This window comes from Rhinoraja longicauda, chromosome 40 (genome assembly GCF_053455715.1).
Source record: "Rhinoraja longicauda isolate Sanriku21f chromosome 40, sRhiLon1.1, whole genome shotgun sequence".
In the NCBI taxonomy this organism is placed as follows: domain Eukaryota; kingdom Metazoa; phylum Chordata; class Chondrichthyes; order Rajiformes; family Arhynchobatidae; genus Rhinoraja; species Rhinoraja longicauda.
The window spans coordinates 9237086-9260495 of record NC_135992.1 but is presented as its reverse complement, the minus strand read 5'-3'; the positions used below and the strand labels follow the sequence as shown (position 1 = coordinate 9260495).

Genomic DNA, 23410 nt, shown 5'->3' with positions numbered 1-23410 from the left:
AATGTTATCCCACATCATTCCATGAGTCTAGTCCTTTGGTGTACAGAAGAGAATCACAAAGATTCATAATACTCATTGCTTTCATTGGACCTGCTCCCTTTGAAACCATGTACCCCACTTCTAGATTTCCAGTTTCCTCCCAATAATCCAAGGGAGAATGTCCTCAGAATCTATCCAGCTCAGTCCACTACAGCAAGTTCACCCATTTCCTGCAATATTCAATGAGCATAGATAAACCTGCTCAACCTTTCCTTCAAGACAACCCCTTCATGCCAGGATACAACCTAGTCAACCTTCTCTTAATTGCCTCTAATGCAAACTTGAACAAGGAGACAAAACTATATGCAATACACAAGGGGTGATCTCAGTTTAACAAACTTTCCCTACTTTTATAAATCACCTCCTGTACAAAGATCATCATTCCATTTATCAGTCTGAAGAATACAATACAATATATTCCTTTATTCGTCCCATACCGGGGAAATTTACAGTGTTACAGCAGCAAAGTGGATAGCAAGAGATCATTCATTATAAATAAAAGATACATAAATTGTCATCAGTTTTTCGTGTGTTCTTAGCTGTTATTGTTGACTCGTCTGCTGGGAGCAGTGCTGGTTGTGCAGTCTCACAGCAGCGGGAAGGAAGGACCTCCGATATCTCTCCTTCACGCACTTGGGGTGAAGGAGTCTGTCACTGAAGGAGCTACTCAGTGCAGTGACAGTGTCCTGCATGGGGTGGGAGTCGTTGTCCAGCAGCGATGTTAGCTTTGCCATCATCCTCCTCTCTCCCACCACTTGCAGAGTCGAGGGGGCAACCCAGGCCTTCCCGACCAGCTTGTCGAGTCTCTTCCCTTCCGCCGCTGCTGCTGCTCCAGCAGACCACTCCATAGAAAATGGCCGATGCAACCACCATGTTGTAGAAGGTCCTTAGGAGTGCCCCTTGTACTCCAAAGGATCCGAGTCTCCTTAGCAGATAAAGTCTGCTCTGACCCTTTCTGTATAGCACATCGGTGTTTTCAGTCCAGTCCAGTTTATTGTTGAAGTGGACACCCAGGTACTTATAAGAATCCACCTTCCCGATGTCCATTCCCTGGATGTTCACCGGTGTCGGGGGGACCTGGCTGCCCCTGCGGAAATCCACCACCATCTCCCTGGTTTTCCCCGCGTTGATCCGGAGGCAGTTCCGCTGGCACCAGTCCACAAACTCTTTGATCAGTTCTCTGTACGCCCTGCCCTCGTCGCCTGTGATGAGGCCGACGATAGCAGAGTCGTCAGAGAACTTCTGCAGAGCTGTGCCTGAAGTCCGCAGTGTACAGGGTGAACAAGAATGGCGCTAGCACTGTTCCCTGCGGAACCCCACTGCTGCAGACCATCCTGTCCGAGACCAGGTCCTTTGTCCTCACATACTGTGGTCGGTTGGTGAGGTAGTCCACAATCCAGGATGGGAGGTGGTGATCCACTCCTGTGCGCTCCAGCTTGCCCCCCAGAAGCCCCGGTTGGATGGTGTTGAATGCACTGGAGAAATCAAAGAACATGATTCTCACAGTGCTATCCGGCTTCTCCAGGTGTGAAAGAGCTCTCTTCCGTAGGTAGGTGATGGTGTCCTCCACCCCGATGCAAGTCTGGTAGGCGAACTGCAGCGGATCCATTGATGGTCTCACCAGGGGGCGGAGATGGGCGAGGGAGGACCAGACACTCCAGTGTCTTCATCAGGTGTGATGTCAGTGCCACTGGCCTGTAGCTGTTGAGTTCCTTCGGGTGCTGCGTCTTTGGTACCGGTATCACAAAGGGTCTCGACCCAAAACGTCATCCATTCCTTCTCTCCCGAGATGCTGCATGACCCGCTGAGTTACTCCAGGATTGTGTGTCTACCTTCGATTTTAACCAGCATCTGCAGTTTTTGTTTTCCTACACATCATTCCATTTACCTGTTCTACAAGGATGCCAACCGAATAAAACCAGATCCCTCTGTAGAACATTCCATGCCTCTCATCTTTTATATAATATTCTGCTTTCCTATTCTTCCTACCAAATGGATAATGCCACATGCTCTGGGCAAAATATTTGCCCATTCTGTAAAGACTGCATCTGCCTCAACTCTTTTTCTCCTATTATCTTTGTACAGGTGCTCCTCAACTTACGACGGGGTTACATTCCGAGAAACCCATCGTAAACCGAAAATATCGTAAGTCGAAATGCATTTAATACACCTGATCACGTGGCCAGATGCGAGCTGCGGCTCGCTGCCCTTTGCACCATCGCAAAGTCGAAATATCGCAAGTTGAAGCATCGTAAGCCGGGGAGCATCTGTATTGTCAGCAAACTTGATAACAATGGCTCAGGCCAAGTCACTTGTATTTACATTAAATAAATGGAAGCCGTAGCAATCAACCCCGAGGCTTCCCACCATTATAATATGGAAGCCCGAATGTGACCCATCAACTCCAACCTGTTTTCTTGCTGATAAGCAAACCCTTTATCCATGGGAATACATCTGCCCAAACATCATGATCCATTAGTCAGCCCAGTAACCTCCACGGGAATATGTCCAGTAACATCCTTGGGAATACACCCACCCCCAACTTCATAATCCATGAGTCTGTCCAGTAACATTTGGTGTCACCTTTTGCAAAACCATAGACTAGACACACAAATGCTGGAGTAACTCAGCAGATCAGGCAGCATCTCTGGAGAAAAGGTGACATTTTGGGCAAATTGTAAAACCATTCTGGAAATACAAATCTGCTGGTGCCCCTCTATGCTCCTGACCCTGCTCATCATATCCTCAAGTCTCTAAATGACCCTGGTATAACCTTTGTATCGCTTGACACGAAACTCACCACGAGCTCCTGTGAAATGTGTCAGAAGGAACTGCAGATGCTGGTTTACACCGAAGATAGACACAAAATGCTAGAGTAACTCAGCGGATCAGGCAGCATCTCTGGAGAGAAAGAACGGGTGATGTTTTGGTCGAGACCCTTCCCCAGACTGCAAATGCTGGATGACACCGAAGATGGACACAAAATGCTGCAGTAACTCGGCAGATCAGGCAGCATCTCTGGATAGAAGAAATGGGTGGCGTTTCGGGTCGAGACCCTTCTTGCCTTGTAATGTATTTTCCCCAAGCCACTTCAGCCAACTCTGTCTTCAAATCTTAGTAAGTGTTTTTACGATCAAGGCAAAATAATACAAAATGTTCTTGAGTAACTCAGCGGGTTGGGCAGCATCTCGGAAGAACACGGCTAGGCAAAGTAGGTGCGAGTCTAGGTGGGGCGCATAGAACAGCGGGGGAAAAAAAGAGGGTGCTGTTCTTCCAACTCATTTAAACATACTGTAAATTCTGCTAATACTTTCCTCACCCCAACCTGAATAATCTTATGAAATCATTAATTAATCCTGTTCATCCTCAGTTCACAAACAGCTAAAAAGTCTATTCACTGGTTAGTTCCATTTTCCTAAAAAAAAACTCAACCTAAAACACTGACCTCATCCTTAAAGCTACTTTTGACAATTTATTCAATGTGAAATTTCTTAATTTACGCTCCATCTTACGTTACGACTGCTGTCTGTTGGCTGCTCCTGCAGGTGACTATTTTAAATTTCTCATCTCCGCTCGGTTATTCTAAATCTTGATTTTCGGAGTCAAAAATAATTTCACACTACAGTACTGACCTCATCTCTTAATACAGCCATGACACCTCTTCCGAAAATGTCAAAGCAAACCAAAATATTCACTCCCCTGGTCTGGCTGCCTTTACAAAGACCATTTTATTACTTCCATTAGTGCCATCAATTCATCTAACTTGTTACAAAAGTAGTGTGTATTTTGATGAAAGCTTTTACTGTTATATTTTCTCTCCATATTTCCATTCTCCAACAATAATTGCAGGTGCACACTAGTTTGTACACAATGTGCCCTTCTGTTACACTAAAGTTATCGAGAACCATTTCGCTACCCGGCATCATTTTCTTTGTCCTAATTATTCTCTCATTTGAACATGCTCTCTCAACCCCTCCCAACCTTATAATAATAATAATAATGCATTACATTTATATAGCGCTTTTCAAACACTCAAAGACGCTTTACAGGGATTTCTAGAACATAGAGAATTGAATAAATAGATAAATAAGTAAACGTACAGAAAAAGGAGACAGAAGGTGAGGTGACCTTCAGTGGTTGAAGGCAGTGCTGAACAGGTGAGACTTCAGTGATGTTTTGAATGTGGTGAGTGAGGAGGAGTCTCTGACGGTTTGGGGTAGTGAGTTCCAGAGGGTGGGAGCAGCGATGGAGAAAGCCCTGTCCCCCCAGGATCTGAGTTTGGTCCGGATGGGGGGGGGACAGGAGATTGGCAGCAGCAGAGCGGAGGGTGCAGGTGGGAGTGTGCCTGTGGAGGAGGTCAGTCAGGTAGGATGGGGCCAGGTTATGGAGGGCTTTGTAGGTCATGAGGAGGATTTTGTACTGGATTCTCTGGGGGATGGGGAGCCAGTGGAGTTTGTAAAGGACGGGGGTGATATGGTCACGGATCGGGGAGTGGGTGAGTAGACGGGCAGCGGAGTTTTGAATGTATTGAAGTTTACTGATGATTTTTGAGGGTGAGCCATAGAGGAGGCTGTTGCAGTAGTCCAGACGGGAGGTGATGAAGGCGTGGATGAGGGTTTCGGCAGCTGTGGAGGAGACGGGCAATGTTTTTGAGGTGGAAGAAGGCTGTCTTTGTGATGTATTTGATGTGTTTGTCGAAGGAGAGGGTTTGATCAAACCTTCAGTTTAAAGCCAGATCTAGTTATCCAAATTCAACACATCAGCCCCTTTTTTCATTACTAGTGTCAGGATCAGATGAATTGACAGATCGCAGATTTGAACCGGCCACAGTGTTGGAAGGAACTGCAGATGCTGGTTTACACTGAAGATGGACACAAAATGTTGGAGTACCTTTAACGGGTCAGGCAGCATCTCTGGGGAAAAAAAAAAATGGGTGGCATTTTTGGTCAGAGCCCTTCTTCGATCTTCAAGGAGAGGATGGGAACTGGAGGTAGGAAAGGCGTTCTCCAGAGTTGCTGTCTGACCTGCTGCGTTACTCCAGCACTTGGCGTTTATGCAGACTGATCTGGTTAATCCAATAGAATTTTGTACAGGGCTCCAAGATGACCACTTTTTAAAATTTCACTTTTTAATTTGGACCATAGCTGTTCACTCTGCCTCATCAAAACCTCCTGCCTTGCCCTAATCAAAGTTCATCACAGTGACCATCTTTCCCTATGCACTAAGCTTTTCAAAGATCTTTAATCCAGACATGGGGCATTCAGCAAAGCCTTTGGAATTTGAAACACTTTAACCCCCCCCCCCCCCCCCTCCCATTGCTACACTTTAACTCCCCCTACCATTCCCACACTGACATTTCTGTCCTGAGCCTCCTCTATTGTCAGAGTGAGGCCCAGCGCAAATTTTGTTTGGGGAGCTTACACCCCAGCAGTATGAATATTGACTTCTCTAACTTCAAGTAACCCTTGCTTTCCCTCTTTATCCCCTCCCCCTTCCCAGATCTCAGACCAGTCTAACAGTTCCCAATTACATTTTATGTTTGCTTTGTTGTTATCTTCCCCTAGCTAACAATAATCTATTCTACATTTTCCTTGATCTCCACTCCCTTTGATGTTTCATTCTCACACCTTACACTTCCTTTTCTCTGTATCTCCCCGTCCCCTGACTCTCAGTCTGAAGAAGGGTCTCGACCTGAAACGTCACCCATTCCTTCTCTCCAGAGATGCTGCCTGTCCCGCTGAGTTACACCATTTTGTGTCTATCTTTGATTTAAACCAGCATCTGCAGCTCCTTCCTACACCTTTGGAATTCATGCTAATTTCTGAAGAGAAATAAAGAGACCCATCCCCACCATTATACAACCCCTACCACCACTGCTGTCAAGTGACCTGCTGAGTTACTCCAGCACTTGGCATCCTTTTCCCCCCCCACTACTTTTCACTTCATTTGCCCAAACTTCAAAAGACCCCTGTACCAAAATGCTGAATGATCAGTTTTCATATTCTCCTGAAAACCTTAACTCTAATCCCCAAGGACCGTGTATATTTTGACCAAAAAGGTTGAGGTTCCTACCCGTGTAGAAAACAACTGCAGATGCTGGTTTAAAATCAAAGGTAGACACAAAATGCTGGAGTAACTCAGCAGGACAGGGAGAATCTCTGGAGAGAAGGAACGGGCGATGTTTTGGGTCGAGACTCTTCTTCAGAGGTTCCTACCTTCTGCATTCACTTAGCAGCCTCACATGCAGTTACAACACTTGTCTGTCCACAGACCCAACATACAATACTTAATCCAAAATGGACAGTAGGTAAATTTCCCTCTGATGCATTGCAGTGGCTGAAGCTTGTACTCCAGCTCATCAACTCTCGAGCTGAAGTTCAGGCTGCAGATCTGACAGCTCAGGGTCACAGGAGTCCCCCACTACCTCCCATGTGTTCCAGCCACATTACCCGACTCTCCATGGAATAATAGGAAAAATAAAACAAGTAAACTGACTAGTTATAATTTAATATTTTAACAAGTACTTTCAATTAGATTTTTGTTCTGGTGACAACTGGGAGAACCACCCAATGAACCCACCACAGGGCAGTGCAGTGGCGCACCTGGTAAAGCCGATGACCTCTGTTAAATCCTGACCTTGGATGCTGTGTGTGAGGAGTTTGCACGTTCTCCATCTGACACTTGGCTTTTCTCCAGTTGCTCTGGTTTCCTCCCACATCCCACAAAATGCTGGTTTGTAGGTTAATGGGCCTTTAAAATTGCCCCGAATGTGTAGAGAGTGGATCCGAAAATGGGATAGAGTAGAATTAGCGTGAACTTGTGATTGATGGTCAGCGTGGACTTGAGAAATGGGCTGAAGGGTCCATTTCCATGCTGTTTTTGATGCAATGCTGGTTATTGCTTAAATTTCATGAAATTTTATGGGTTGCAACTGCTCATGCTTCTAAATCAACCCAGATTTGTTTTCGAAACAGACTACCTCTTCTCTGCTTCACAAAATTCTCCACTTGTTAGATTCCAGAGTTTAGCAGCCAATGGAACCAGATTCCCTGTGTGTTAGTAAACCCTTCATGCGTTAACACAAGTAAAAATTCCACAGGCCCATGTCTGCACCAATGACAGTAATTACCAGGCAAGTAACTCCAACTGGCTCGTATTTGACTGCAGGCAGCTCGTTTCCCAATGACAAGCGAACTGCTAAATGCAAAAGAATCACAGAACAACCTTTAAAATTCTCACGCTCAAATTCTATCATCAGTACTGGTAGTCCATGTAATTAGAAACATAGAAAATAGGTGCAGGAGTAGGCCATTCGGCCCTTCAAGCCTGCACCGCCATTCAATATGATCATGGCTGATCATCCAGCTCAGTAACCTGTACCTGCCTTCTCTCCATACCCCCTGATCCCTTTAGCCACAAGGGCCACATCTAATTCCCTCTTAAATATAGCCAATGAACTGGCCTCAACTACCTTCTGTGGCAGAGAATTCCACAGACTCACCACTCTGTGTGAAGAAATGTTTTCTCATCTCGGTCCTAAAAGACTTCCCCCTTATCCTTAAGCTGTGACCCCTGGTTCTGGAAGAATGTGCTACTTGCACTAATCCTCGATACATAAACATAAAAGTCCCTGGACTGATTTTATAAATCACAGCCCAGTCATTTCCCTTAGTCTACAGTGTTGTATTCCTACTATAGTACTAGACTGTGGATTACTGCTCACAATACCGTCATTCCCCTGACTTTGTCATTGCAATTCCAATCAGTACCTTGTCCGTCCTGATCATGGGGAGCAACAACCCTTCCTCCATGCTGCCCTGCATTTGACTGGCAAAGTTGACCCAAGTTTTGATTTACCCAATTTCTTTTCTTTCAGGTCACTTTATAGGCACTCGTGCTCTCTATCTGGCATGAATAACCATTGACATAGAGTCCTATAGTAATCATTGATGGGTGTCCACACACCATCCATAACCTGGCTTGCCCAGACGGAGCCACCTGCTTAGTCATTAACCATGGAACAGGCGTTACTAGTTTACATAGCAAGAGAATCGCAGCAGACTGCGGATATCCAGACCAGACCATCCCACATCGTGAATGACTGTTCACTCAGGCTTTTCCCTGGTGGCATCAAGGCCATCCACCCAGCAACTGATGCTGCCCTGGCCTGGATGTTTACCCTCGACCTACAGCTTTAGTCTGTGCACACCATATGCAAGAAGGAGAAAACAAGAGAGTAGGCCAGAAGAGCCCTGACATCAGTCTGAAGAAGGGTCTCGACCGTAAACGTCACCCATTCCTTCTCTCCCGAGATGCTGCCTGACCTGCTGAGTTACTCCAGCATTTTGTGAATAAATACCTTCGATTTGTACCAGCATTTGCAGTTATTTTCTTATAATAGTTAGCATGGACTCAGTGGGCCAAAGGGCATGTTTCCAATCTGTGCTTTTAAAACTAAAACCAAGTCTTTCATCCCTTGACCCCAGACCTCGGGTCTGATTTTAGCATGGGCTGGTGGTTGAACTATGAAGGCTGTGCTAAAGTCAGATCGGAAGTTTCAAGAAGGCTGATCCTGCACTGTGCATCGCGGCAAAGTATAATATCTGCGAGAAAATCAGGGATGCCAATAAATGGCCCAAAACAACTAAATTCAATCAAGCAGATGCCCAGAGACTGTGGCAGGAGCCAAATACCTCCACAGGCTACAAGCCAAAATCAGGAGAGCACTGTCAATCATGCAATGCTACTAAATGAGTTCAGTGCCATTTACGACCATTTTGAACAGGCAAAGTTCCACCTAGGGTGTATCCTTCCATCTCCCGATAGCTCTGTCCCAAAATCTTAGTGACAGGTAGGCTTTCACAAGGGTAAGCTATTGAAAGCAGCCAGTCCGGATGGTGTCCCTTGGTGGGTTCAGAAATGCTGCGCCAATCAATTGGCCACAGATTTTGCCAGCATCCTCAATCTCCCATGTCAGTCTACTGTCCCATCTGCTTCAAGGAAACCTTCATTCCAGTCCCCAAGAACAATAAAGCCATCCATCTCAATGGCTACTTCCCAGCAGCTCTAACATCAACTATTCTGAAGTCATTGTAAAGATTTGGTAATAGCTTACATCTGCATCTGTTCTCCATACAATCGAGACCCATGGGAATTTGAAAAAAAGGTCTGTGGAGGACACCATCTCTTGCACTAAATTCAGCAGTAAATTCACCTTGACAATAAGAACACGTGTTAGGATGCCGTTCATTACACAGCTCAGCCTTCAACACCATTATACCGAATACACTCATCCCCAAACTTCTAGATCTTGGCCTTGGGCTTCCATCTACAACTGAGTTTTGACTTCTTGACTGGCAGACCTCAGTCATTCAGACTTGATGATATTTCCTCCATCCTGACCCTCAATGCCAGGTTGTGTGCTCATTCCTTTACCTTATTTCCTTACACTTGTGACTGTAACACCAACTCAATTTTTGTTTATCGATGATACCACTGTTGCCTGCCAGATCAGTCATAACAATGAGATGAAGGCCAGGCGAGAGATCAAGAAGCTTGCATCAAACCCTTAAAGTCAGTAACACAAAGGGGTTGGTTGTTGACTTAAAGCATGGAGGCTAACACAGCCCTATCCTTATCAATGGAACTACTGCAGGTTGACAGCATCAAATTCTGAGGCATCCATATTACCAGCAATCTAACCTGGTCACACTAATGTGGTGATCTAAAAAGCTCATCAGCATATCTACGTTTTAGGCATTAAGATTCGGCACATCCACAAGGCTTCTCTCAAATCTTTCCAGAGGTTACCAGAGACTAAAGAAAGTACCCAGATGAGATGCATCTCAGCCAGGTATGGCAACTTGGTCTGCTCTTGACTACCTGAACTTCTAGAGTGCGAACAAAGTGCAGTCTATCACAAGCTTGTCACTAAGTTCAATGCAGTCCTGCTTCATGGTGCATTGCATCAGGAAGGTTGGAAGTATCACCAAGGATGCCTGCCACCCCTATTCTATCTCCTCAGAGGAGATACAGAAGTTCGAAAGATACGGTCCAGACTTAACTGCTCTCAGACTTCTGAACTAATCACCTGCTTCACACTATTTCTCAGGACCACGCACTCTTAATTTTACCTCATTTGGTTGTTCATCATTACACCAATATTTTCTGGACGAAATAAGATTTTGAACTACAAGCTTGATTTATTCTACTGTCCGTCATTGTTTTTATTGTTGCATATATCATCACTGTACGTATACTGCTCACTGAGCTTCAGGTAAACAAGGAAATTAATTGTACTTCGGTGTATACGACAAACTAACCCAAATCACTATCCAAGTCCTAAACATGCAAATATACATGAAACTTCTACTGGTGAGATCTGAGAAACAATTAGCAGGAATTGATCCAATATTATCACTCCCCAATCATCCAGAGTTCCAATCACAATTAATTCCTGGTTCAATCCAATACAGACTTTAATTCCTTTACTCTACTTCCTTACATGTGCGACCGTGACACCAACTTGGACTATGTTTACCGATGATACCATTGTTGTCAGCCAGATCAACCATAACAATGAGATGAAGAACAGACAAGAGATCAAGAACCTTGCACCATGGCTTCAGGACAACCATCAAGGTCAGTAATGCTTGGGACAGGATTATAAAGGGAGGAATTGCCTGGGAATCTAGTCAGGACAACAACATTAATTGAAACATTAAACAAGCAAATAATTTGTCAGGGCCGGAAGGCCTCTGGTTAATGGGCTGCTTATCCTAAATGCCTTGCCCCAGAATAGAACAGACACAGGACAAAGTATTGGAAGATGCCAGCAAAGAGAGGAATGTTAAAAGAAATGTTAAACGAAAAAAGCAAATTTTCACAAATTCATGTACTAGTTATTATCAATGTTCTCTATTCATCCCTCCTGTTTAGCAAAACAGCAGAGACGACCAACAGGGAAGATGACGACTTCTGCTCAATCTGAGCATACATGTCAGCATAAAAATAAAATATTTTTGTTGATTTTAAAAACCTCTAATCCAGGTAGATCAGGATTTTGGCTTGTGAAGTCAAGAACTTTAGAAATCAAACACAATGTACAGGTTTATGTCTCCAATAATTTCCAAATATACACATTTGAGTTGGTCAAAAAGAACAATCCGTCATTGTGTGCATCCGGCAATCAGTTAAATGTTATACTGACATACTATGAAGAAAAATTAAAGTGAAGGATTTCCTCAAAGACCGTATCACTACATAATCACAAGAGGTAATATTATCCGAGATAACTCCACATTGCAATTGAACAATTAGAATATTTTCATGGGCATATTTGCCAACTCCATCCAGATTCCTATTTTAAAAGAATCATAGATACAAGTTTGGCTATGAAAAATGCATACCCATTAAGCACCAGGTCATTAATAATCTTGTTGCTATTGAATAGCCGCTGCAGCTTTGACAATACACCATTTTGTATCAATGGAAGGGATGATCACGGCAGCAAAATGCTGATTATTCATCGAACACACAATACTGTGTTACGAGAAGCAAATACACTCACAAAATATAACCGTTTACCTAAAAAATATGATATACGGCAGGAAGCAATTAGAGGATTTGGGTTGTTTATATGCTGAATGGTTACCTGCAGGAATTAGAGGCCATAATCTGACTAAGGGATTTAGCTACATATCACAAGAGCACTGCTAGGTCAGTTTATATCCATTGTTCAAGCACTACAATTACTGAGTTATCAGCTTACAAAATGCAATTACAATTTCAGTGGTCTGTTTTATTCTACATCAAGACCTTTCTGTGCCAGCTAGCATCTGAATACACTCCGGCTGCCAGAGTTCTGGCTGTGACGCCAGTCACGAGTGGACTAACAATGTCATTAATGAAGGTTCTACCAAAAAAATATAGCGTCAGGAAGTTAGACAGTGTTTTGTATTGTAACAGCGTTAAACAGTACCTTGATCCCCGGTTTAGAGCAGAGATGGCCAATCTCAATGCAAGCTCTACAATTAGCCTCAGCAGTGACTCAATAACAGATACACAGGGTGCTGATCAATACTGCCAACTGGTCAGTTATTAGGGGACATGGATTTAAGGCACTTGACAAAGTCAACTGGCGAGAAAGAAATTGAAGACATAAAAAAGGCATGGAAAATTTCAGCATTCCTCCCCTCCCCACATACCTCACAATGGGAAAAGGCCAGGGTTTGGGAAGAAAGATTTTCTCTTCCAAATGCCAGCAGTGAATGGTCTCCTTCAATGCTGTTACAAGAGGGAACAATACAACTGTTACATCTCAGATTCGACCCGAATGTCACCCTTTTCCTTCTCTCCAGAGATGCGGCATGACCTGCTGAGTTACTCCAGCACTGTGTGTCTATCTTTGGTGTAAACCAGCATCTCCAGTTTCTTCTTACACATCTAATTCCACTCCAGTGACTTTATAGTGTTCTGTTGTGGGGTTCGTAGATGAAAAACAATCAAGCTTGTCTGCAATGTTCCCCAACTGAATACACTGGCATTTGACAACTCAATCCACGTCTGCTCCAATCCCCAAGAGGAAACAGCCCAACGGAAACCAACATTCCCAATTTGGTTTTTTAATGCTTATAAATTTCATTCTTACCAGTCATCAATTATTGTTCAAATCAGATTCATGGCACTGCACAGCAAATTTCCTGGTTTCATTCCTTACCAATTTCCACCACCGCAGTTCAATTTTCATCCCTCAAAATAAAATTGCCTCTTGCCGCACATTAAGCCAAAGGCATGAAATATTGTATAGATGAGCACTGACAAAGTTTGGATACATTTTCAGCATATGAATGTAAATTTCCCCAGTGAGACGAATAAAGGAATATATCATTATATGATGCAAAAACAACCTTATGTAAATGTAGCCAGTTTCACGAGCAAACTCTTGCTGTATTTTACTTGTTCGACATATTGTTTTAATTACACAATTACACCTGCTGAGTAAAGTATACACTGCAAGAATCATCACCACCTAGAATTTACTTCCAATTGTGTTCTACTTACACACATTGTTAAGCACAAAGCACCTACAAAATAAGCAGTGACAACTGTTTTTTCAGAGTTTTTTTGCTACCATACCTGCGTTTTTCCCTTCACCATTAACAGACTATCCAAATACCTCTCAGGTCATCAACCGGAAAGGTCCAAGAGTGCTTCCTCAAACCACATTACTTAATTTCAGCTGCAGAAGTAGATTGGACAGCATGCATGACCTATGCCTAAAATAGAGTGATTGACAGAGATATAGTCAAGAGAGTAGTGTGGAATGCTGTCCAGCTGGATCATGGAATAGCAGTCATTCCTTTTGAGGTTCCTGCAATGGTGCCAATAAGGTACCCACATTAAGATGTAACCGCACATCAATGAGCAAGATGAGAAAATACCTTGCTTCAGATGTCTGCAAAGAGTTATCTAATTCAAGAGTCCAAAGCTTGATCCACGAATACAAAATAGTCATTAGTGAAGCAAGTAAGGCACACAGGAGAAACTACTTTACTCAGAGCAGTTAAAATGCAGAATCTGTGACCACATGGAGTAGCGAGATACTTAACAGATACTTGTAAGATGAAGCCAAAGTAGTCCTTAAGAAATAGAATAGTGAAACGATGCTGGGTGGAGTACCAGCAGCAGGCGAGCTGAATAATTGGTAGCAGTGCTACAGAGCTTACAGCTTTGGAGAGTGGGAAAAGCAGTTTGTAAACCTTTACATCGACTTTCATCTAACATATGAAGCACCAGGAACTTAATTAGTATGTCCGTCAACACACGACAAGCTAGGTTGACAGGCGATGGATCCAATGAAATAAAAATCTCCAAAAATCAATGTCGTAGAACTGGGAAATCAACTCTGAAAATTTCAAGGCTGCAGTATGAACAGGAGCAAAGGCTATACCCCGTGCAATGCTGCACCATAGAGACCAGACAGTTGGCAGGACTGATCTCAGTCTTTGTTCAGAGTTGATCTCATCTGTGTTAATAGTGGGGACACTATTGTTGGCCAGGCCGGGGAGAAAGTTCTGTCCCCGATAAGCTTCGAGCACTTTCTGCTGAAAAGGACAATGGATAAGGGCAGGATCAGTTTCTACGGCAATGCCCTCTATCAGTTCACCAACATTTACTGCCTAGCCACCCGAGTTAATGTATCTCTTGTCATAAATATTTGTGCACAAAAAATACCATTGGGTAAGGGAAACAGCTCAGAAAGAAAGTGAACTTCACTTTTATACACTGAGAAATTAAGGCTCCAAGCAGAACTGCACTCCCAAACGTTAAGATAGTTTAGTTTAGAGATACAGCGCGGAAACAGGCCCTGTGGCCCACCGAGTCCACGCTCACCAGCGATCACCCCGTACACTAGCACGATCCAACAAACTAGGGTCAATTTACATTTTACTGAAATTAATTAACCTACAGACATGTACGTCTTTGGACAGTGGAAGGAAACGCGAGCATCCAGTGAAAAGCCAGGCAGTTACAGGGAGAACACACAGCTGTGTACAGACAGCGCCCGTAGTCAGGATCAAACCCGGGTTTCTGGCGTGGTAAAGCAGCAACTCCACTGTTGCGCCTCTGCGCCGCCCTTATTCAGCATTCCATCCATGGCTTGAATTCACCCCAATTGTCACTGGACAGAGGGAGGACTGATTTCATGCAGCTCAAATTAGATCACTCCAGGAACAATCTCAGCCCAGTTCCAAATAGGTAAAAATTGCCAATTGCAAAGAGGCTTTACCCTGAACTCTTGTGAACGGAAATGAAATAGGCTGCTTTTATTTAATTGAGGCACATCACGATGCATCGCTCTGCATCATGTCACAATGAACTGAACCTTTAACTCAAATCAAAAGAGAGCAAAACATTTCTCTTGCCCCAAAGACTGATTTTTTTTCAATGTTGGCTTTTCTTTTGTTCAAAGCAGATTTTATCAGCAGTGGAAGAATGAACAATACACCAAGTTTCAATCCACTGGTTACAAGGAGGCCTCAATCATGCCAGCTTGAAGGACAATGCCCTAACTCATGTCTCTCTGTCCCACTCAAAATTCTTCACCCACCCGAACCGACATATGGAAAGGACATTGGGAAAGAGAACCAAAATGCAATCAGGAGGACATTAAGTCCATTGCATCTGTGTTGTCTCTTTGCAAGAGATCAAATTTCTCCCTATTTCCCCATTGTCTTGCCCTTAATTTTTTCCCTTAAAAATTATATATTTCTTTGAAATGGGTGTGACCGATTCTGAATTTGGTTCAGGGAGGTTTATAACATGACCACCTCCCACTCACTATTCTTCACCTACCTCCTTTCAGAGGGTGTATTTTGGATTTCTGCATTTAACGGCTCGTCTGCCTTTACTACATGTTACAACATTAGTTACTCTGGCTATTAAACCTTCAGAAAAGCATTTCTTCTCAATCAGAATTTCAAAATTTGGAGGAAATCAATGGGTCACACAGTATCTGAAGCCTGAAGGGTCCTGACCCAAAACATAATTTATCTATTTCCCCATAGATGCTGCCAGACCCATTTCTCCAACCTTTTATTTTTCACTCAAGATTTCAATATTTACAGTGTCGGCAAATTTAAATTGTAAACCTCTCTTAACCAAATTCATTGAAAAAGATGCCTGAAAAAGGTGTGAAAAAGATCACACAATTGAAATATGTATAAATCATTACCTTGGTGCTAAGATATTACTAAAGGTCTCGTAAACCATGCTCATAAATACCTCCACGGTCTTTCTAAAATAGTCAGAATCCTCCAATCACTAATTTATGAACCACCAGCATAATTTCTGTAGCTTGGCAATTAATGTATTTTTAAAAAGTCAATACTGTTTGACCTTTGGGGGAATAAAACAGCCCTGTCATACGACAGCTCTATGTGGACATGAATGGCCAGATCCCCACACCTGCTTGTCCTTCAATTTATATTGTTAATGTCCTCTATTTTTCTACCAAAATCTACAGCTTCACACTTCACATCAAATTTCACCTGACATGTTTCTGCCCATCCCAACAATTTATTGAAACAATGAGGCACTTTAGGATGGGTTAATTAAGAAGCAGCAAAAAACCTTTCATATTCAAAATTTATCTTGTGATCCAACGAAGAAATCAGTTTCTCACAACAGTGCACGAAAACATGCAATGGTAGGAAAGAACAATTTGAACTGAGCAGAGACAACTATCCCAAGCCATTAACACCAAAGCACATTAAAATGTATCAGGCAAGATGACCGAAGTCTCTGGTGAAGGGGGCAAGATTGGAGAGGGAAAAAAAAGTGAAAGGTAAAGGTTTTGAAACTCTGGATGTTCAGGTTTTGGTACAAATGAAATGGCAGTGACAATTTTTTTCCCCCCAAATAGCTGCAGAAATAAAGAGCAATGCAGCACTTTATCATCACCGTACGCAAAAGCCTGAAGATGTGCCGGTTTCTGCTCGGATTTCTGAAATCCGAAACGGCAGGGTTTATTCCTAGCACAACATTTACAGCCATCTGCAGTTTGATGACGATTTCTCCTGCAGGTAAACATGGAACAGATTAACCTAGAATAAGAATTGCAAGAAAATAACTGCAGATGCTGGTACGAATCGAAGGTATTTATTCACAAAATGCTGGAGTAACTCAGCGGGTCAGGCAGCATCTCAGGAGAGAAGGAATGGGTGACGTTTTGGGTCGAGATCCTTCTTCAGACTCTAAGAATTGCTCGTTTATTTCACCCCCCCCCTTTAGAAAGAAAATATAAGCACATGAGCATGCCCAATGCAACCGCATAGGTAATGCAGATATTCGATGCAAATGACAACCAGCGTTGACCCCATTTTTCTAGCACTTTTTTTTGGACAACATAAACATTTCGCAATCCAGCTGTGCTGGGCGTCACTTTGATATACAAAATAGCCAAGCAAGTCAAATAGGGGGCCCTACAGGCTTGGGACAATACTGCAAGGTTGCGCGCTGCAACATCGGATCTGTAGTTCCAGCCACTGCGCCTAGCTGGAGCCACCGGCCCGTCGGACTACAGTTCCCAGAGTGCACCAGGTGCTGCGAACATGCGCACTGAGGGGGGGCTGGAAAGACCGCAGCGCAGGCGCAATCGCGCTCCCTCCCTTGCTCAATATTAAATGTCCCTGAGAGCCCATCCCCCTCTTTTATTAAAAAAACAAATTCCATTAAAACCAAACCGGACTGAGGGGGGTAAATAAAAATCTCGAAGCTTCTCCTCCCTTGAGAACATTTATTCTTACTTTTGCCAATCCAAAGGTTATTACTGTAATTTAAAAAAAGGGTACAGTCACTAAAAGAGGGGAAAATGGCTCAACTTGAGAGGTTCCAGCCCAAGGACTTTAACCTTCCACAAATCCCTAAACCTGATCTTCACCCAGAACGGGCAGTGCATCGTCTTAGGAGAGAGAGGGAGAAAAAAAATCCACGCAGTTAGATGAGATATGTTAAACCCATCACCACACACTGCTCCCTTTATTTTGATAAATAAAACACGCGAGATCCCCGAGAGATGAGCTTTTTTTATCCATGATCTGTAAAAGAAAATCGACATCTCGACTTGGCAGTGAAATTAGTGAGTGAACACGTCAACAACCGACTGTCTGCAAGGCTTTAATAGAAGAAGAAGAAAAAAAGTACAATATGTTATTTCACGAAGACCCTGACAGTAATCGGTAAAAACATACAACCTTTTTTTGTTTTAGGGAGAAAAAAAAACCCATCAATGGACACAAACGTACCTCAGAAATCCGGATCTATTAGCTTATTATTATATAAAATCTAATATGGATGGAAAATGGAGCTTACGGTGAAGCAGAGAGGGGGAATGAACTACAATTTTGGATGCCCTCAGATTATCAATAACAGGAAAAAAAATACAAGGCCTGTTTTTTAAATAAAAACATGGACACATTAAACAATATAAAGCCAGGACGGAGTTGGAAAGTGACAATAGTGGGGGGTTTAATTGGAGGGGAGAGGGGGGATTGAACCCTGTTTTGGCTGCATTGGAGCATATGATAATATAGAGAGGTCTTAGTAATAACATTAATTATGGAGATGTAGGGGGATGTACTGAAGTGGGGGATAAAAGGCTTACTTGTGGTAATGGGTGCGGGCTGGGCTGGCCTCGGGTCGGTCCGGGTAGAGGTCCGGGTCCGGATCCGCCGCCTCCACCGCCGCCTCTCCTCCCGAGCTGCCGCTGCCCCAAACTTTAGCCCCGGCTCCCCCGCGCACTTATATCAACTCTCCACCGCCACCCTCCCTCTGGTAACCAGCCCCCGACCGGAACTACTTGCACAACACCCCCCAAAAAGAAAACAGCACCCTCACCCCATCTCTTCCGCTTTGAGATCCCCGGCCCCGTCTCCTTCGATCGAAAGCATCACCTTATTCCCCTTTTAGGATTTGTTTTTTGATATTTTTTTGTCAGAAAGGTGAGTGTGTTCATCCAGCGCTATTTTTTCTCCCTCCTCCCCCCCCACGGTCGGAAGGAGGCGCACGCACGACGCCGGGGGCGCGATGCGGCCGCCGTCACTTCGATGCTAAAAATAAAGCGGCGTGCTAGCAACTCGGCTCCGATTGGCCCGCCGCGAAGGCCAATGGCGCCGCGCGTCGCTGACGTCACACCCGCGTCAGCACAAGGTAAAGAAAGCCTTTGCATTCGTATATCTCCTTCCACGTCCCTGGGACATTCTACATTCAGCTCACAGCCCAGCGGCGTGAATTCAGACCTAGTCTGAAAGAAGGGGTCTCGACCCCGAAACGTCATCCATTCCTTCTCTCCAGAGATGCCGCCTGTCCTGCTGAGTTAATCCAGCATTTTGTTGCGTATACATCCGTATGAATATTGAGTCTGAAGAAGGGTCTCAACCCGAAACGTCACCCTTTCCTTCTCTCCATAGATGCCGCCTGTCCCGCTGAGTTCATCCAGCATTTTGTGTCGTATCCATCTGTGTGAATATTGAGCCTGAAGAAGGGTCTCGACCCGAAATGTCATCCATTCCTTCTCTCCAGAGATGCCGCCAGTCCAGCTGAGTTAATCCAGCATTTAGCGTCTATCCATCCGTATGAATATTGAGTCTGAAGAAGGGTCTCAACCCAAAACGTCACCCATTCCTTCTCTCCAGAGATGCCGCCTGTCCCGCTGAGTTACTCCAGCTTTTTATCATATATCATATCATATCATATATATACAGCCGGAAACAGGCCTTTTCGGCCCACCAAGTCCGTGCCGCCCAGCGATCCCCGTACATTAACACTATCCTACACCCACTACGGACAATTTTGTGTCTGTCGTTGGTTTGAATATTGATTTCTCTAACTTCAAGTAACCCTTGCATCCCCTCTCTCTCCATCCCTCCCCCAACTTAGTCGTTGTACTAGTTTCACGAAGGGCTTCCACCCGAATCGCCACCTATTCCTTTTCTCCAGAGATGCTGCCTGACCTGCTGAGTTACTCCAGCTTTTTGTATCTATCTTTGGTGTAAACTAACAACTCCACTTTCTCCCTACACATAATAGCACACTGGGGCAGGTGTAGGTAATTTGGCCATTCAGGCCTACTCTAACATCTCACCATGTGCCCTAAAACCCCCACCAACTTCTACAGAAATGCATCATAGCATGGTTTGGGTAAAGCTCCATCCAAGACTGCAAGAAATTGCAGAGCGTTGTGGACGTAGCCAAGATCGTCGTGCAAACCAACCTCCCTTCCAATGACCCCCATCTACACTTCACGCTGCCCAGCAAGATCACCAGCACAACCAGTGTCATCCCAGTCACTGGCTCTTCTCGCCTCTCCCTTCAGGCAAGAGGCACAGTAGTGTGAAAAAGCACACCTCCAGATTCAGGAACAGTTTCTTCCCAGCTGTTATCAGGCAACGGAACTGTCCTCTCACCAGCTAGAGTGTGATCCTGACCTCCCATCTACCTCATTGGAGACCTTCGAACTATGTTTAGCCAGAGTTTATTGGACTTTATTTTGCACTGAACATTATATTCCTTATCCTGTATCTGTACACTGTGGACGGCTTGATTGTAGTCTTGTATAGACTTTTCTTTGACATCAAAAATGCTTTTCACTCTACCTCACTACACGTGATAATAATAAACTAAACTAAACTAAACTAAGATCATAAGACATAGGAGCAGGTAGACACAAAATGCAGGAGTAACTCAGTGGGTCAGGCAGCATCTCTGGGGAGAAGGAATGGGTGACGTTTCGTGTCGAGACCCTTCTTCAGACTGATGTCGGGGAGGTGGTGGGACAAAGGTAGGATGTAGTAGGAGACGGGAAGACTAGTGGGAGAACTGGGAAGGGGGAGGGGATGGAGAGGGAAAGCAGGGACTATCTGAAGTTAGAGAAGTCAATATTCATACCGCTGGGGTGTAAACTACCCAAGCGAAATATGAGTTGATGTTTCCCCAATTTGTGCTGGGCCTCACTCTGACGATGGAGGAAGCCCAGGACAGAAAGGTCAGATTTAAACCAGCACCTGCAGTTTCTTTTCCTGGACATATGAGCAGAGTTAGGCCATTTGGCCCATTCAGTCCGCTCCACCGTTCGATCATGGGTGATCTATTTTTCCTTCTCAACCCTATTCTCATTCCCCATTTCTCATTAGGAACAGGCTGATCTTTTATCCCAAACACCATTTTCATTTTGTGATTCCTTTAAAATCCAGAAAGCTGTCAAACTCGGGTCAGAATAAAATCACTGATTGATGCTCCAACTCAGTTTTGAATAAAATCAATTATATTGTCGAGCTTCCACAACTCTCCAGAGTAGAGCATTTCAATGATTCTCCAGCCTCGAAGTGAAGAGCCTTCTCCACATTGCAGTCCTAATTGGTCCACGGCACGGTGGCGCAGCGGTAGAGTTGCTGCCTTACAGCGAATGCAGCGCCAGAGACCCGGGTTCGATCCCGACTACGGGTGCTGCCTGTGCAGAGTTTGTACGTTCTCCCCGTGACCTACGTGGGTTTTCTCCGAGATCTTCGGTTTCCTCCCACACTCCAAAGATATGTAGGTGAATTGGCTTGGAGTAAAATGTAAAAATTGTCCCTAGTGGGTGCAGGATGGTGTTAATGTGCGGGGATCGCTGGTTGGCACGGACCCGGAGGGCCGAAGGGCTTGTTTCCACGCTGTATCTCTAAACTAAACTAAATTTAGACTTCGACCCCTAGTTCTAGACTCCGTGGCTGGGGGAAACATTCTACACACCTTGTTGAACCATCAAAGACTTTTGTATCTTTCAAAGAAGACATTCTTCTAATGTCCAGTGAATACAACTGCTCAATATTACCTCATAAGGCATTCACGCCATCCCAGGAAAAGGTCTAGTGTATCTTCACTACCTTCCATCTTTTACACTTAACAAGATCAACATTGTCTGACTAAGGCCAACATAACTGTCAGACTCAAATACCCTTGCAATAAAAAGCCCATGTGTGTTTTGCCATCCTGGTTTCCACCTACATTTTACCCTTTCAGTACATCGTTTTTAATGATACCCAAGTTGCCTCTCCTGGAGACCGGCCCGGATCAGCGATCCTTTGCCGAGGATCGCCTGTGAAGAGCTACAACCGCGGGGCCTATGGATTTTGACACCGTGAAGCCCGTGGTCTCTGGTAAGAAGAGGCCGACTCGGGAGCTCCAATGCCACGGAGAGTTTCAATCCGTCCCGACGCCGGAGTTTCGATCATCCCGACACGAGGGCTCGGACATCGGACCGTCGGCAGCGGCGACTGCAGACGGTTCAACAGCCCCGACCGCAGGTGAACAAAGAGGAAGATGATTGCACTTTATTACCTTCCATCACAGTGAGGAAAGTGGATGTGGATGTTTATGTTAAAATATACTTTATGTGGCTGTGTGTCTTGTTGCTTTTCACTTAGTATGGCTGTATGGTAACTCAAATTTCACTGTACCTTAATTGGTACAATTAGACACAAAAAGATGCCAGGATTAAATGAGAATCTGTCTGTGAAGAACCTACATGTGCCCTTGATAATCCGGATTATTATTTTTATATCTAGACTGAAGGTAAAGAATTCGGATTATCACCGTTGCTAGTTTTTCCCCCCCCTTTATACATAGAAGTCATGATGCAGCTTGTTCGGACTTTGGTTGGGTCACATTTGGAGTATTGCATGCAGTTACGGTCGCCCCAAGGCAGGCAGGATGTGGAGGCTTTGGAAAGGATGCAGAGGAGGTTTACCAGAATGATGCCTGGATTAGGGAGTATTAGCTACAGGGAGAAGGTGGACAGACGGAATGCTTCCTCTGTTGAAGGGTGACCGGGGCAGGTACGTAAAATTACGAGAGGCATAGATAGGGTAGACAGTAAGAACCTTTTGCCCAGAATAAAAAATATCAAGTACCAGAGGCCGTGGCTTTAGGGTGAGAGGGGCAAAGTTTAAAGGAGGTGTGCGAAGCAAGTCTTTCACACAGAGGGTGGTGAGTGCTTGGCATACACTGCCTGGAGTTGTGGTGGTGGTGGCAGATACAATAATGAGCGGCGCGGTGGCGCAGCGGTAGAGTTGCTGCCTTACAGCGAATGCAGCGCCGGAGACCCGGGTTCGATCCCGGCTGTGGGGGCTGTCGGCACGGAGTTTGCACGTTCTCCCCGTGACCTGCGTGGATTTTCTCCGAGATCTTCGGTTTCCTCCCACACTCCAAAGACGTACAGGTTTGTAGGTTAATTGGCTTGGTAAATGGGTTCATGTAAAAATTGTCCCTAGTGGATATATGTTAATGTCGGGGATCGCTGGTCAGCGCGGACTCGGTGGGCTGAAAGGGCCTGTTTCCACGCTGTATCTCTAAACTAAACTAAACTAAATAGTGGCGTTTAAGAGACTGTTGGAATAACACATGGATACGCAGGGAATGGAGAGATATAGATTATGCTCCCGCCCCCTCCCCCGACATCAGTCTGAAGAAGGGTCTCGACCCGAAACGTCACCCATTCCTTCTCTCCCCAGATGCTGCCTGACCCGCTGAGTTACTCCAGCATTTTGTGTCCGTTTTCGATTTAAACCAGCATCTGCAGTTTTTTTCCTATAAATAAAAATGAGTGATATTTCTTCAGGGTTAAATGTGGCACAGGATGGTAGAGATTAGTCACTGAACGCTCCCATGAACTTCTACCTGAAAGGTCAGACAAGCCCTTGGTTTAAGATCAAATCTGCAGTGCAGCACGATACTGAGATGCCAGACTAGATTATATTCTTGACATTCTGACACAGCACCACACCCAGTAACACAAAGCCAAGAGATCCACCATGGAGGAAAAAATGAGCCT

General features: G+C 44.5%; 1 protein-coding gene across 1 annotated transcript in view; it reads right to left on the bottom strand.

Annotated features, from left to right (window-relative positions):
* LOC144611318 (protein Tob2-like) overlaps positions 1 to 18337 on the bottom strand; it is a 36067-nt gene extending 17730 nt beyond the window's left edge. Inside the window, exon 1 of the mRNA XM_078430367.1 lies at positions 18206 to 18337. The gene's annotated coding sequence lies outside the window, so the exon portion shown is untranslated. The remainder of the gene's footprint in view (positions 1 to 18205) is intronic.
* Positions 18338 to 23410: the final 5073 nt, after the last annotated feature.